At 41.5% G+C, this 16,748-nt stretch overlaps 2 long non-coding RNA genes across 2 annotated transcripts; both read left to right on the top strand.

Annotated features, from left to right (window-relative positions):
* The first annotated feature begins 353 nt into the window (after positions 1-353).
* On the top strand, positions 354-15,861 carry LOC108108910. Its single transcript, XR_001772497.1, has 2 exons — positions 354-525; positions 15,590-15,861. It is a non-coding gene; the product is annotated as an uncharacterized LOC108108910 (long non-coding RNA).
* Positions 14,595-15,073, top strand: LOC108108909. The gene is made up of 2 exons (XR_001772496.2): positions 14,595-14,710; positions 14,766-15,073. It is a non-coding gene; the product is annotated as an uncharacterized LOC108108909 (long non-coding RNA).
* Positions 15,862-16,748: the final 887 nt, after the last annotated feature.

Raw genomic sequence — 16,748 nt, 5'->3', positions numbered from 1 at the left:
TATGGCTGAATACCCAGCCAGAACTTTAAAATTGTCTAGTCTAATGTTACTTATATGGACACCGTTTAATTTTAAGGCATATTTTCACTGCATTCAATGTTTAATCTATTTATTTTCTATTTTAAGCTGAACTTCTATTGTTGTGAGCTGGGCCATTAAAATTAATAAAAGGAATCTGAGTGTCAGAGCTCATTCCCCACCTCGTCGATTATCACTTTTCCACATGCCTCTCGATTTTACGGCTAACCGAGAGATTTGTCGTTGACGGCACGCGGACTCGGTAGGAAAGTTGGGGAGGTAATAATTGCTAAGATCACGCACAACTCACATAAAATTTCAGATCCGGAGGAAAGAGACGCTGAGGTGGGAGTACATGTGAGGGAAATTGTCTTCCATTTGGGTCAAAATTATCCACAGTGTGGTGCACTACATCCCCCGACAATGGATCTCTATAAATCATCAGCCGGCGTCACGACGGTTAATGTCATTAAAATTCGACTCAAATCAAAACCTCTTCCACTAATGGTAAGTTTACAAAATATATTGCAGTTTCCATTTCCATGTTTATAGAGTGTCAGGCGATAGAATTTATTGCCAGCTCAGGGAAAACATTACTGAAATTGAATTTGAAACGCACACGTCCTCTCCGATTTATTTCTAAAAATTTCAAAAATGCCAGAGGGAAGGTTTCGTAAAGTTACAAGAGATTTTGAAAACAAAATTAATATTTCGACTAATTGAATATGGAATATAGATGCATATTTTAACCCTTGTTCGGTAGTTCTTTTAATTCGATTTTCAAACACCATTCGCTTTATTACGAGCTAAAAATAAATAAACAAAAAATGTTAACAGACTTTGTTTATCCAAAATTGGAATTCCTCACTCTGCTCTAGTTTCCCCTTCTGTTTAAAGGGAATTCTTAATGTGTAACCATAAAAAATCAGGATATACCCTGTTGCTTGGGGGAAACTAAATAAATAGAATTACGTTTGCGCCATAAGGACACACTTACGGGTTATCCTGCGTTTGACTTGGCGCACGCGTCCTGCCGGGAACCAGTAATGAACCCTTGGATGCCGGCAGCTGCCAAAAAAATGCCTTTTAAAGGGCTGCAGGACCTCCTGTTCCGTGCCGCTGGCTTTGTTAACCATCCTCCTGGCTTCCAGTCGGCGGTCTTGTTAAGTCGTCGTTTATCCGTTCCAAAGCCCCTTGGAGTGAACCCAAAACAAACAAATCGAAGTCAACCCTCCACTCTTTTGGCATTTATTAACTGGCGAAGAAAACTCTTATGAGTCGTGTCTTGAGTTATGATTTCTGTTTGCCTCCCATATTTATTTCGAAGAAAGCCAAAAATCCCCCTGGGAAGTGTTTATTTTTCTCAAGTTCTTATCAAATTAAAAATTCCGTTAATATAAAAAAAGAGATTATGAAAAATAGCAGTTGTGTATGCATAAGCGAAAGTCAGCAAAACGCTGGCCAACAGTAAACATTAACCCGGATTAATTACGATAATAAACTATCATTTTCACCCAAAACACGAACCCAAACACACGCACAAAAACCCAGACAAAAGAATCAGTAACCGGAACTGAACTTGGCAGATCTGTTGGAGCCCCAAAAAAAGAAAGCGATGTACTCTGTATAGGGAAAAGTACGTGTGTATGTATGGTATCAGTGATATAACCGTGCTAAAATCGGGGATCGAAATAATAACATTGCAATTATAATTGTCTTCTTTTTTACTGGCAGTCGAAATAGTTAACTTTTAATAATACAAGTTTTTTTTAAATTTTTTTGCCATAAAAAACTACCTGAAAATCATTTCCCGATGTTCTGCCTGATTTTATGAAGTCTTATAGATTGCAAGATATATATATATATAGAAATTGCATTCCTTAAAAAGTATTATCAGGCCTTGCCACGAATATTTCTTTCTATTAATAGGTTGAAATGATAAATTGTTTAGGGGTAAGAGAGGTTTGAATTATCTATTTTCAAAGATCATTCATAAGTTCTCAATTTTTTCAAGCTGCACATATGGCATTTTGCTGTCTTCCATAAGCAATGTTTTTCGGTTTTCTCAAAGTGAGTTAAGCAAATAAACTCTGCCTGGGGAATCGGCTGAAGTCGGCTTGGTTAGCTCTCAGAGAACTGGGTGCTAAAACTTTTGCGAAACGCTGTCACAAGAAATCCACATGTCACACGGCAGCACTCCTCTTCTTGTTGTTACAGTCGAGCGCTCTTGGTGAGCTCAGCATAAACAAGAAAAAAAACCTTATAGTATATAGCACCGACCAATAAATACCTTCACTACTAGTAAAGATCTTATTGGTTTCTATATCAAAGCCAATATTTGTCTGATCGATATGAAATTTGTTATGTGTGTAAATGCTAGAAAATCAGAAATCGCTATCTTCAAGCGACTTTAGCTGCCTAAGTTTTAGGTTCCCAGATCTGGAATACAATATGCTCTTTTGCTTGATGGGTACCAAGTAAAAAAACTACAAGATGGAGGCCTTATTTGGCATTGGACGAAATCGAAAGACTTTTGCGTGACTGCGACACACGCACCCACGACTACAAACACATAAACACGCGATGTTTGGAAGAGTTGAGGGAATTTTGTATTTCAATTTATACATAGCTGTAGTTATAGTTCTTTTTCTGCCGTTAAGTGTGCCCCATAATCACTGTTATAATACGGTTAAAGAGAAATTACTGACAATTTAGGCCTAACAATTTAACATCAATTCCTACATGGAAAATTGCATCATAAAAAGAGTCTTTGGCCATTTTAAAATCCAGCGACTTGTATTAACATTTGGCTAACAAGGTTTGCCTATGATTTTTCGTTTATCTTAATACTTAATTAATGCTTAAAAACTAATATAATGTTTATATTAAAATAATTGGATATAAAACTATTGTTATTTTTTCAAGGAGTGACTGTAATGTCTCCCAAGGGTCGCCTACGCAATAAAATTCCTCGCGAAGTGTTGCATTTTACACGCAATTCCGTTGCAGATTTCCTTTTTGGCATTCCATATGCATTGTTCATAATATATATAACTGCATGATCATATATATACCTTTGTATATATGTTTATGCATTTGGGGTCGCGGTCGCGTGTCGCCTGTGAGCTGTGCCACTTAAGTACATATAGATGCTTTTTGTTTTGTTTTCGTTTTTATTGCATTATGACATTTATTTATGGCCATATTCTCCCACTCGAATCTTGCGGCTGAGACGCAGTGCACGTGCAGGCCAAAAGAGCGGAGATGACTGAGGGGAGAGGCAGTGGCAGTATGGGAATAAGTGTTGGTGGGTGTTAATGGCGTGCAAATGCTTCACCTTCGGGTTATGCATCTCCTATATGGCTATCACTATCATCCTATCAGCTCCCTTTCTTCTGTGTTTGCTTTGTGCTCCATGTTGTGCACTTCCGTTTCCCGTTCCCCTGCCTTTCCGCCCGGTTGAAACCACAGAGCTTTCCGGGCAAATGTCACGTTTGTTTGCCTGCCACCGGGAGCGACTTCTGTACTCCGTCATCTGATTCGTCGTCGTGATCGGGGCTACTGTGGATTTTCATGGAGAAAAAATATTACCCTAATTGGTCATCTTATATGTATATTTTTCTAGTATCGTTAGACCTTTATTGAAAGGTTATGCAGGGTGGGGAGAGGTAGAGCAAAGTTTTTCTCATCCAGCTTTCGTTTTAAGTTCTGAGATCTCTTAGCTTATCTGTATTTTTGAAGATTTATTCTGCCCTTTAAATATAATTTGTGAAGTAAACAATAACAAGAATTTTATTACCAAGAACCTGGTAACAAGATTTCTCTCTGTATACTACCAACAAGCCAGGTGTGATTCATGGTTTGCGGGTGTGATAAATTGCATGCTACAAATCAAAAACAAATGATATGGGCTATGGTATGCGTCAGACAGGGAAAAGTTTTTCCCCGCCTTTGCCATTGTTTTATCGAGAACAAAAAACTTGCGTAATGCAATTAAAATACTTGTAAGCAAAACTGAGCGCTGCCCTTGACACAGTCGACTGGCGATCAGCCATTCACAATGAAACTGGACGGTGGGTGGCGGAATGCTGGGGGGATTTGGCAGATACTGAGAGAAGCTCATAATTGCCGCTTAGCTGCAAAACAATTTCAATTCATTCAAGACGAGCTCGTAAACCTAATTACTGATCACGACCAGCCACGGAAAAAAGAGAAGCGACCAGAGATGCCAAGTGTGAATTATAGACAGAAATTACCCCCTTAATTATAATTCAGTGTCAATGCAAAAATAAGATATAATTTGCCTGAAAGAGGGTGCTATAATTTAGGTGTCTCTAGTTAAGATTAAGAAAAAGAAGAGCAACTTCTTCAATATATTTAAACTTAAGCAAAAGGCTTAGAACAAACCCAAAATAAAAATCAAGGAGCACAAGAGATATGAAGAACAGCTGCCCCTAAACTCCCCAAGGGGTTCTATACCCTGCAGTTCGAGCACAAATTCCACTTCTTCCTAGTTCCGAACATTCCTGAGCATATCGGGCCTGGCCATCTCAGCCTGGAGCTTTATGAGTCCATTAAGGCTCCGAGATCCAGATTGTGACAGGCAACACACAGGCACTTTATGGCCAAGTTATTTTTATTAAAGCGCATATACACCATATGAAATTATAGTCAAGTCTAGAGTATGCAAACAGCAAAAACAAAAGATCGACTGAAGAAAATGCAAGCTTGGAAATATTTTTTGCATAAACAAGGTGCAAGATAAAAAATCAACAGGGTCTTGGCAGTCAGTTAGTCAGCAAGCAGTTGGCTTGAATGCTGCAGCAGCTTTCTTAACTTGTGTAAACTTGAAAACTGGAAACCGAGTGGTGGAAAACTGGTTTTCAGACTACAACTCGCCAAATGCCCGAAATGAAATGGAAAAAAAAAAAAAGAAAGAAAATAAAGAAAAGGAAAAAGAAAAGACTGGCCATAAGCATAAACGCTGGCCATCAAATGCGGCCTGGCCATTCGGACAAAAGAGGTCAAAGTTGATCGTGAGCCACAACTGGAAATTACTTAGCCACAAGCAACTGAACTATCTAAGTAAAAACACAAAAATAGACGACATGCAGACCCAGCTGGTGCCGGCTAATCCCATCGAGACACTCATAAATAGCCCGGCTTGACACTAATCAGACTCCGGACTCCGAACTCCGGAGTTTTGTTTTGCTTTGCTTTGTTTGCTTGTTTACCCCGTCGTGCACTTATGAACACCGATGCCGAGGATCACCCAGTGCCAGTCTCAGTCCCATTCCCAGTCCACATATATAAATAGCAATCGGCAGACGGCGCTAAATGCCAACTCCGGCGCAGTGTTTCTCCTCCAGATATGGGTGCAAAAACATCGGGTTTATTTATGGATTGGCTGCACACTCCAGTTTATGATTTGCCTAGACCAGTACTTGGAGATCCGATAATGATCAAAGCAGGCATCTCCTTGGTGTACTTAAAATGCAATGAAATTTGGCACAGGAAAATGCTTAGATGCAGTCTCATTATAGATAACTAAGGGGTCTGATCGCACTTAATAAAGTGTGTTAAATATTGTTCTTAAAATACTAATAGTATTTTCCAAAAAAAGGTTAATTTCCCAAATAGCTTTCTTAGTTCCCACAATACCATAGATGAGCATTAGGCCCAAAAAGTTTTCCAAGAAATTTGTTATTTACCTTTCTCATCGCTTATATTTATTCATAATACTTATTTGGTGGTAATGAAAGTTTCAGCTAATTTATGTGACATGAGCGGATCTGTTCTCCATTTTCGATCTGATGTCACTGGCAGGAAAATGTCATTGGGCGGTTGTCTGTCATCATTCAAATGGCAATGGGCATTAAGTCAAGTCAAATTGCCCAAAATAGACATTCCGGCCACCAACTAGGCACGAACTTCAGTTGGGGCGTGATAACGTGCGTCGTAGGGGTATTTCGGTAGCTTCCCGTATCCGAAAGTTAATTGGATTCAAGGGAATCCGGAGGCGGACATGGCCACCACCGTCCACTAAATTAGCGCCAAAGTAGGCATTAAAATTTTATGACAGAGAAGTAAACAAACCTGGCAGATGCACCGGGAGGAGTGGAAGATGATGTTGGGGATGTCTGCGATGGTCTGCGAGTGAAAGCACTTGGCCTGATGCCACCCCTCTTATTCCGCAGAATCCCCGACCATGATCCGATTCCTGGTGTCGTTTAATGGGCAACTGCATGCGAAGGCGGAAAGCGCCGCCGCTGGAAGATTTATGGGTGAATGTAAATCTCAAAACGTGTGCAACTTTGTTTTTGGGGGTGGAGCAGACGCTGGTTCCCAAGAACCAGGCATATATTTTTTGGGCAACTTTTATTATGGAAATTTCTCAGCTTTTGTTGCACAAATAAATAGTGGCCTTAGACTTGGTGTAAACAGAAACTCCCCTCGGAAGGCCATAAATTATTTGAACTCTTCCAATTAAAAGGAATCCTCGACTGAGCCCTATGGCTTTGGGTTTTGAGTGGTATTCGGTTACTGGTAAACATAAGTGATTCCCTCTTAATTGATGGGAATATCGCTGAGCAAGATGCTCTAATAAAATTTTGATTTGAATTGGATTTGAATTGTGTTCTGGGCAAATCTTGAGACTCCTTCACTCCCTACCAAACAATAAGCCGCCATCTTTAGGTCTGTTAATAGACTTTGGTTCCCCGAACTCAAAAAATTACTACTCCCCAAAATGCTGATGCGGAGGGACTGGATCGAGCCAGCTGTCAATCATAGCGATCTCTGGACAGGGGGAGGAATTTAATTGAATTTAGAAAATCGACTCACTCTGACAGCTCAATGACGTTTCGACTGGCTTAGCAGGGTATGGGCATGGGCAACCCATTTCTGGGGAGTGTGAAGATCTCTCCAGCTCCATGCTTCCGAAAATCTTTTAAGATTATAGGGAATCAAGTTCTTTTCTAGATTTGATTCAAAGATGGCTGCACGGAACTGATTTGAAATTAAGAACAATAAAATAATGGAAAAGATCGACATTCATTATGCTAAGCATTACATTATCTTTAAATCATCATTATTTTTAGTTAGTTTTGGGAAGATATGACATTTAGAGGCTATTAATATCACCATTAGAATGAACATTAAAGAATTATCTGGAAAATTTTAAATAGATGTAGTTTTCTGTATAAAATAACCATAAAAACGTCGATCTCTGCAATTCCATTACCTGATGGCCGACATTCTGGGGCCACTGGAAGTGCAGCTGCTACATGAATGGGGTGGGAAATCAAAATGGGACTGCGAGGGGTGATCCGAGTGCAACAAATAAATAATACATGGAAATCTGCACGGCAACAAATGAGACCCAGGCGAAGCATAATGCACAGGCAGCAGTCGAGGGGAATTGCAAAATGTGGGCAAGCAGCTGTGCCAACTGCAAAACTGTCAAATAAGCAATGGCGAGCGGTGTTATTGTTGTTAATTATGCGCAACAAAGGCTACATCAACAAACCAGACTGGAGGGTAACTTATACTATCAACATACCCTCGCAAATTAAGCACGGCTTGAAACAACAGTGATACTCAGTTCAGAAGCGGCAACAGGTTTGGATTAAATTTCAATAAATATATCTTCCAGATTAATGCCAAATTCTAAGTTGAAAAACTGAATTTATGCACATCAAAAGTTTTTCTCATTCTATATGTCGATAAGACTTTTTGTTTAAAATTCTTTGTCAGGTTTCAAAAAATCAATATACCCCCATTCAGTACCCCTACTTAGGGTATCCAGAGACGAGGGCTGGTAGAGCGGAGCCGTCGGCAAAGTCCAGACAGAAATCGGAGAAAGAAAACGAGGTCGCGCCTGCGTCGCTTGACTTTAGAGGAGGCACAAAAACGGAACTTTGGGCTTTACTTTACTTTGCTTTTGGCCGGCACGTGATCGCCGCAATGGCAGCTAATTGCTCTGTCTCAATTTTCAACTCTCGGCCCGAATTGCATTTGGGCTTGGTCGTCGTGACTCATTTGCAGGCCTCAACCGCCGTGAAATGAAACGGATATTCAAGTCGAGCCGAACTCGGCCGAACGGACCTGGCATATGTTGCATGTCGACCACGTTTGACCCTCGGCCCAGGCTTAGATGTTGCCCCTCGGTGCAACTTTCTGTGCTGGCCACTGCAGAGAGGGCACAGAGGATCAGGGGTTCAATGGTTCAGCAGAGAGGTCCGAGGTCGGTTTCGAGGTACGAGTGTTTGTACAATAGGTTCGATGCCTTAGCAAAGAGTATTGCCATTTTAGTAGAAACTTGTCTAACCAATTTTACTATATATCATATATAATTTATAAAGAAATTATAGCCCAAGAATTGAACAAAATCTCTTTAGAATAACATTTTTCCTCCTAAATGAAGCAGTAAGAGTATTCCAAACTTCGGTTCCTGAACCACCCTCCTATTATTTGAATTTAACCGTCAACTCTTTATCGTTTTGGTGTTTTTATGTTTTTGTAGCTGGCTTCGCATTCTATTGTCGCTTTGTTTGGTTCGATGGTGTTTATGTGCTGTGGACCTGGAGTTTCTAGTTGCTGGTTGCTGTTTGTTGTTTGCTGGACTGCGATGGAGGTTGGGCCGAAGTTGAACGAACCGTGGACAACGAGTTGTTGCCGTGGGTGCAGTTCCTCCGATATGGATACTATGCTCTAAGTACCTATGCAACTCTGGATGTTGCCACTCTTATCTCCTGAGTTCTGTGTGCTCAGATAAGAAGAGGTGTAGATAAGATATGATTTGGCTTTCATAAGAGGGATGTGTCACTCGTTCATCAGGAAAGTTAAATATTAATTTAGTGGTATTTTTAGAAATGATGTCATTGCGCAAAGGGAAAAAAATGAGCGATAACTCTTAACGCAATCGATAACAAAATCAGTGGGATACAGATAAATATTGATCAATTCAATCTTCTTGGCTGAGCTGGCCGTGTGAATATGGACAAAGAAACCTACTTTAATGGTGGGAAGAATCCAAATACAAAAAACCAAACATGCTCTGGCCTTATACGAAAGCCGACTCTCCGCTTTTGTCGAGACATCTTCATTTGCATTTCGTTTAAGTTTTTCTCCACTTTGCTCTCAGCCAACATAATGAACTAATTTCTTAATTATTCACGGGAAGTTTCGACAGGTAAGTCGGAACGATAATGCGATGGAAGACAAGAAGAAAAGTTGGCCAAGCAATTTCTGCAAGCTTCTGTTTTGGTTGTGTAATTTACTTGAAAATGATTCAGCAAAACGCTTTCAACGCGAAATAGATCAAATTACCCAAATGGCGTTAACAATTAGCGATGTTCAGGTGAAAAAATTGGAAATTCGAGCAAACTGCAAGCCATATAAAATTGTCTGGAAAGGCTTGCTCATAAAAACCCTTCCCTGTTAGAGGGTTAACCTCTCTCTCTCTGTGCTGTACCTTTCCATAGCAACGGCACAGGTGTACTTCCAGATAAACAGCAAAGCGGATGACACCTGTTCCCCTCTCTGAACTCCGGTGGCTGGTAGGTTGATTCAGCGCGTTGTTTATCACGATAATGACAGAGCTCTCGGCTCGCAGTAACCCCCGCGTTGACTTTGGCCCGAAAAGTGGATTGTGAAAAATATAATTTGTTACCAACTTGCAAGTGCATTCGACTGTGTAAAACGGAGTCGCGTGAGGATGGGGTCGCTTCGCTCCGATGGGTTCTTTCCCCGGGCCTGGGAAAGTGGCAATGAGCCACCGAGCTGCGCCGTAGGAAGTCGCGTAATTGACCTTTTTCGGCTATACTTTCCATACCACAAAAATAGTTTCTTTCTGTTTTCTGCCTGTCAATGACGCCGGCACACCCACCAAGTACACATACAGTACACTTTAACAGCGATATTATGTTAATTTTCCAACACACAAAGGTAGATGTATATACCTACTTGATTTGCATAACAAAAAGTTGGAACAAGTAGCAAGTATCTAATAAAATGTGATATTATTCACCATGTGGCCGCTGACCAGAGAATCCCAACTAATTACAACCATATGTGGGCACCTTTCGGATAGCATAAACAATCGTTGCAGGGGCGTTCGAAAAATAGCTTCTATTTTTCTCACCGAGGGATACGCTTCATTTCTGTTCATTTAATGGGAGATTTTGCAAGGCAACTAAGTGGAAAAAACAACCGGCGTTTTTGTTTACGTTAGAGAGAATTCTCATTATGGGCAAATAATTGATCAAGAAATAGAACTTTGCTTTGGGGAATTTCTAAAAATTTCGTGTTTACTCTCAAGAGAATGGTATACAGATCAATGAAAATGCAAAATATCTAGGGACTACTGAGAAGATATAGAAACGTTGTGTATTCTGAAAGTATAATTCATTCAAAATAATATTAAAGCAAATTTCTATTACTTTTTTGAACATCATACCTAAGGTATTGAGAAAAAGACATGCTTTTCCGCTTATTTTCGCAGTATCTAGTACCTGCTAAGCAATCCCTACTGTAAGGAATTTACTTAACATTTTCAAATGTTTGTGTTTTCCTCGAAATTCCACTTCGAGCATTTGTTTTGTTTGAATTTCGCGCTTCATTTGTTTTAACAGAACGCACTCCCATGAACAGCGTTCTGTGGCTTTTGTTTGGATTGTCCCGTCGTTTGGGCATCAGTTTTGAGTTTCCGGTTCAATAGAGGGCCCCCTGGAGAAATGATCTGCGGTCACAAAAGTTTCTAATTTGCTTAAATGCCGTTTGAGGTAATTGAAATTAGTCCAACAATGCGCCTGCGTCACGGAAGCACCTAATGCGTGGAAATGTAAATGGAAATGGATGTGGAGGTGGGCAACCCATTGGTCAGAGCCACCGGAAATGCAGTGTCAGCCCTGCCAGGTTTGGCCATCGCTTTGAAGCTGCCGCTCACTAACTTCGGCTTTTTGTGACGGCACGTTCCTCGCCTCAAAATAACCAAAGACCATCGTGATCATCATACCACCGGCGGACTTGAAAAGCCCGGACAGCTACTGTAGACCATATTTTCCATAGACAATTGCACTTTGAGGTAATCCGAGAGCGGCCAAATGACCTCGTTCTTAGCGCTGGTGCTGCGTAAAATGCAATTTACGCAGAAACACCCAGCAGCGCAAAAAGGTGAGAATGCAAAGCGGTCTATTGGCATAAATGAAAAGCGGTAACAATGAACAACATGCGGATTGCCTCACTTGCACCCTTGAAGTTTTCCCAACTCCGACATGGTTCAAATCTTCTAGTATAAGCGTTTTGGCTTAGTACACTTAAAGAAACAGAAGGAGGGTTTTAAAAACAACACGGAGGTATTTGTTTAGTTTAAAGACCCAACTTTTGTAGCTTTCACACAACCAACCAATGTAGCTTCCTAACATTGTATGCGTTTGACAGAACCCTTACGCACTGCACTCATTGCTTAAGTTGCGTAAAATCCAATTAATAATATTCAGCGTTTAACCTAGTCGTTCCAACGTCATCATCGTCAACACAAGGTGCAACAGCAAAATCATCGACAGCAGCAACAGCGACAGCAACATCAGTTGAGCCAGCAGCAACAGCGTTGACGGGCCACATAAAACAATTGAGAAGCTTACGAAAGCGAGCTGTAAAAGCAATTTGTGCTGTTGGGTGGCTTAAAGTTCGAAAGGTGCCTGCGATATGGCGGTGCACTTGCAAGGTAATACGGGGAACCCATCTATAGCCCCCCATTGCATTTGAAATTCCCAAATGACGGACTAATTTGTCAAATGCCTTCCTCTCCTCAGATCTTATGATGTTACCCAGCAATGACAAAGATTCCGGGCGAAGACCACTCGGCTATCATCTTACGGAGCTGTTATGCCATCTATCGCCCTTTTGTTCGGTTGTTTGCCTCGAAGTGGTTTTTTATGATCTGCTAGGGAAGTAAGTCCCTGTGCATTAGGGCAGGCACTTATTGTGTTTGACCAGTGATGGTTCTCACCATGTGTGGTCCGGGTTTTTGGGCAATTGAAATATCCGCTTTTTGGATATGGAAAATGAGTTATAGCCCCAATATACATGGGCTCGACCGATTCCGATTTCTTTATTAAGCCGCTTAGCTGGCAGGCTTCCAACTGCGGTCCCATTTCCCTATCGAGTTACCGAATTGCCCAACTAATACCGTTTCGGAGTGGATTTTCCACAAGGTATCTCGCCCCCAACCTCCGAACTGGGTCGTGGCTGCACTTTCTACGAGCTGCACTTTTGGGCCTGCATTTCCTTAACCGCAAGACACTCAACTCAACCCAACTCGACCAGGCACTCGGCACTCGTCACCTTTTGCCCGTAAACCGAAACTTTTGTGTCAATGCCTTCTTCGCCGTGGCTTTTTCGGTCGATTTATTGGTAATGTCGACTGGCTGCTGCCGCTGTTTTTAGCATTGTTTCTGTTTTTTTGTCTCTGGCTTTGGCTTTAGGTTGGCTTGGCCTGACCCGCCATCGCCACCAGCAGCTTGTTGCTCCAATTCCCCATGGCTGCTGGTCGAATCGCGCATTTTATTTTCAGTTGTTATACCTAAACATGCCTCTTGGTACTAAAAGGTACAAACAAACGAGACTTAGGAGGTTTATTTTCTATTTTTTTAATGTTAAGAGGAAATAATAAAATGCAGTACACATAAACATTAAATATTCCTTGAATATTATATAATTTATTATTATAATGAAAGCGCACATTTATGTATACTCGTATCAAGAGGTTTTCAAGAAAACCTTTTGGAGAGCTTAGCCATATCCAATTTCTTTTGTCTGTTTTGGACGTGCTTTTCAGTTGATCATCGGAGACGGAGACATTTCTGCATTGTTAGCAAATTTGTTGTAAATAAATATTTATGCTCAAAGAGATCTGAGGAAGACCTCTATCTGAGAGCGCAATTTATCAAACGATTGTCGGGAACACACAAAAAAGAAGATATCTAGCACTATCTAATGCATACATCGTGCAATCTGCAAACAAGACTAGATGGATTCCTCCAACCCGCTAACCCGCTCCGCTGGAATGTCGAACTGAACAAAGTGAATGCATTCCAGTTGAGCAGAGACCATATTTCATTCGGTGGTTAGGGCTTATCATTATATTGGGATCGAGCAACCCGAGCAATCCACGAACTCGAGCATGCAGTTGTCATTGGGCACTGAACAATCCACCTTTGTCATCGGTCTGGGGGTTGTTCTTGGTCTGTCTCTCTGCAGTTCCGATCGGAGTTTGGAGACCCACTTTGTAGTATTCCTGCTCTGGATTTTGGCGGAGGAGAGGGTTGATTGTTCCCCCGCCGACAACGGGCAGTTGTATTAGGGTCATATTTCACTTGTAGGGTTTCCAGCGAAGTTTCATTTTAATTTTATTGTTGTCACTGTCCCCCATTCGAGTTTTGCCCTTTGTTTTGTTTGGTAGTTTTTGCTTTCTTTGCCTGGGAGTATATTATTCCAGCGCACAACCACCACCGCCATGCCACCCTTCTGCGGTAAAATATATTTTAGTCATACTTTCCGACACACCGCTCCTTTAGTCCAGCAGCATTTTGGGACTCGTGATTTGGTTTTCGGTAGTAAACTGCAATATGTTTCCCATTTTATAAACAGGCTTCACACCCGAGATCTTTCCAGTTGGTCTACGTCTGCGTATTTCCGTTTTTGTTTTCATCAAATATTATGTCATGCCTAATGAATGTGTTTGCCATGAACAATATGTTCGATTTCGTGGGCCTTCTAGCTGAAAATCAATCGATTAGATTGGCCAGAAATGATAGGTGGCAAAGTATATGACGGACATAAAAGTAAGGGGGACTGAATCAGTTATGAGTTTTTGCTGAAATTAAATTAAATGTTTGAGATGGGTGAGGGTATCCTTGAACTTCTTTGTTTTTCGACTTGCCCACCAATTCCTTTTTCAAACCCAAACTTTCTTCTCTTCTTTCTTGCTGATGCTCAAGTTTAAAGTTATTTGGTTTTTGGGTTTGGCTCATTTCTGTTTTTGTTTAGACTGTTTGGCCAGCGTTAGTGTCAAGTCAAGTGCTGGTCTCAATTTCAGCGAAAACGTGGCGAAACTAGTTTAAGACCATATTTTCTGCTGTGATTGCAATATTTCTCCAAAGCGTTTCGGCTTTCAGTTTGAGCGTTGGCATGGGTAATGGAAACAAAGCACCTGCAAAGAGACCCAAATGCGAAGTAAAAAGAATCGGTATGAGTCTGTGGTAGAGTGTGAATTTGCTCACCTTGTTTGCTGTTATTTTTCTGCATTCCGAGAATCGCCTTTTGGTGGCTACCTTGCCTCTAATCCCTGGCCTGTTATTTCTGCCACGAGTGTGTTGGCTATCCCTGCTGATCGCCACAAATCAGACCTCGCGGACGTGCCGGGCATCGATGATCGCCAAGAATCGACTGCAAACGGGCACGTCCCGATGGTCAGCACTTTATCGTCTTCTTTTAGAAAATTTCCCTTTATGAGCGGCAGCCTCATCATTATGCATTCCGATTCCGACTGGACGGAGGGATCGGCGGTCAACTAATAAGCGTTTTAGCACAGAAGCCACGTACCGACTTCATAGAGTTATTAGTGCCGTAGAAGGCGTCATGGTGATAAGATGGCCAAGGGAAACCGTTTGCGGTCGCCATATATCATGTAAGTGCATAAGTGCATATTCCGCCCATATCCAAACGCTGCATTTTCCCATGAGGTCTGAGAGTGCGTGCTCATTGGAGGAGAACAGCCAGAGCAGCAGTCCCGACTGGAATTGGTCAAACTCCCGAACAGCTTAGGTCAAGGGAAAGTGTTGGCCGCCGGATGAAGGGAGGAATTAATTTGCAAAAACACATATCATCTGAAATCTGGAGTTTCATTTCCCTGAGGAAAACCCTTTGCCAGGATCAGCAAAACGGAAAAAGGAGGAGTTTGGTACATCAAGAATCTTTTATGTCTAGACTTTAGAGTTAGCAAATGGCATTGTTTATACGGGCGATCATTTAATATTAAATGTTTCTCATACTTTTGAGCATTTTTCTTTTCTTGGGACTTTCATTCTTTTAACAGTTTTCGATAAGAACTAACACTGACAAGCAATGAAACAAATGAAAATTCCTCTTTGACAGAAACGATCTATGTATGGCCTACCAGAGTACTAAATATTCTTACTTACATACAATCACATTCAGAGTGTAATGAACTGGCCATAATATTAGTGTTTAAGGGGATGCCCTCTCCAATAATTCAAATCAATATAGTCAGTCTGTCTGGTCAGTCAGTCGGGTAATTGAAACTGTGATGAATAGTCAGCGAGTGTTAATAGGCATCTTGGCAGCCTTGCCATCGACTGTTCATCCGTGGACATTCGGCTCGTCTCCTATCCACTCCGTTCCACCGTAATTAATCAAAGCGAGACCTTGGCCGCAGCAAATTCCCCATCAACAGGTAGTAAAACGCCAAGACGTGCCCCATCAATAAGTAACCATCTGCAGATGCGCAAGCAAGTATATTTATCTGTATCTTTTTCTGTTTCTGCAGAACGACGCGGGAGTTGTTCGATTCGTGCGTGACAGAAAGAGCGGGAATTGAGATTTGAAGCTTGGAGCGGAATGGTTTGAGTACGAAAGTCTCTCAAAAATCTGCACCATGGAGTAATGATTACCATGACTTTATGCTAATAATATAAGTTGATTTGATTTTTGTAAAACGTTTATTTTGAAATTTTAAATATTTAAAAGGCAGCAATAAAACAATTATCGAGTTAGTCAAATGAAAACATCAAATAAATATTAAAATCTAGTCGCTTAAAATTAACAACAAAGTAATGTGTCGAACGAACCATTGGGTCACTTGGTAATTATGTATCTAAAGAACAGTCCTAACCCCCAGCTCGAGTTGGACTCGTGAAGATGTTTGAAGGCTGGGGCAATGGAACTTGAACTCAAAGAGAGACTCCACGACCTGAGCTCAGGCAAAGCTGCAAAGAGAGGAGTCCATGGAGAGACTTCTATCCAACAGATACACACCTCGATCGGAGTCGTTTCGGAAATACTGGTTTTTCCTCAAGCCAAGTTGGTTACAAAGATTTGCTTTCATTTTTCCGTTAAAATTTGCCAGGGTATGGGTGAGTATCTGAGTATCTCAGTACAGCTGGCGTTGGCGTCAAGGTGAGTTATCTGAGTACCTGTATCTGTATCTGAATACGCGCCTGAGCGTCGGTGTGTTAGTGAGGTAAGCCCAGGTAGCCGAGTCTTTTCTCTCTCATCTTTGCTTGGGTTCTTTTGAGCCCTGCCTCCTGCCTCTTCACCTTCCTGGGATTTCGATTCCACCTCTCTGCTATGTTAATCCACTGGCCAAACATCCCAGGGGCTATGCCGGGCCTTGCCATGCCATAGAATCGGGCCCATACACACCTGAAGAGTGCGTTGGCAGCTGCAGCTGCGCAGGTAGCCAGAAGAGGTTATTTGATTACTCAAGCATTTTTCTTGCCGATTTTTGCCTGTTCTCTGCTCCTCACCTGGATCTTTATGTTTCGGCCAAGAGCCACATGTTGCCGGTGAAACCTCACGTCGGCATGTCCGGCACAAATTTTCAGTTTGGCTGTTTTTTTTTGCTGGAATTTCAAGCCGTAAGACGAAAATTGAAAAGACATCTGTCGTCGGCAGATCGATTTTTTCTGTCGGGCATTTCCGCAAAG

Source organism: Drosophila eugracilis, unplaced genomic scaffold (genome assembly GCF_018153835.1).
Source record: "Drosophila eugracilis isolate 14026-0451.02 unplaced genomic scaffold, ASM1815383v1 contig_1765, whole genome shotgun sequence".
Classification (NCBI taxonomy): domain Eukaryota; kingdom Metazoa; phylum Arthropoda; class Insecta; order Diptera; family Drosophilidae; genus Drosophila; species Drosophila eugracilis.
This window is presented reverse-complemented; position numbering and strand designations above follow the sequence as displayed.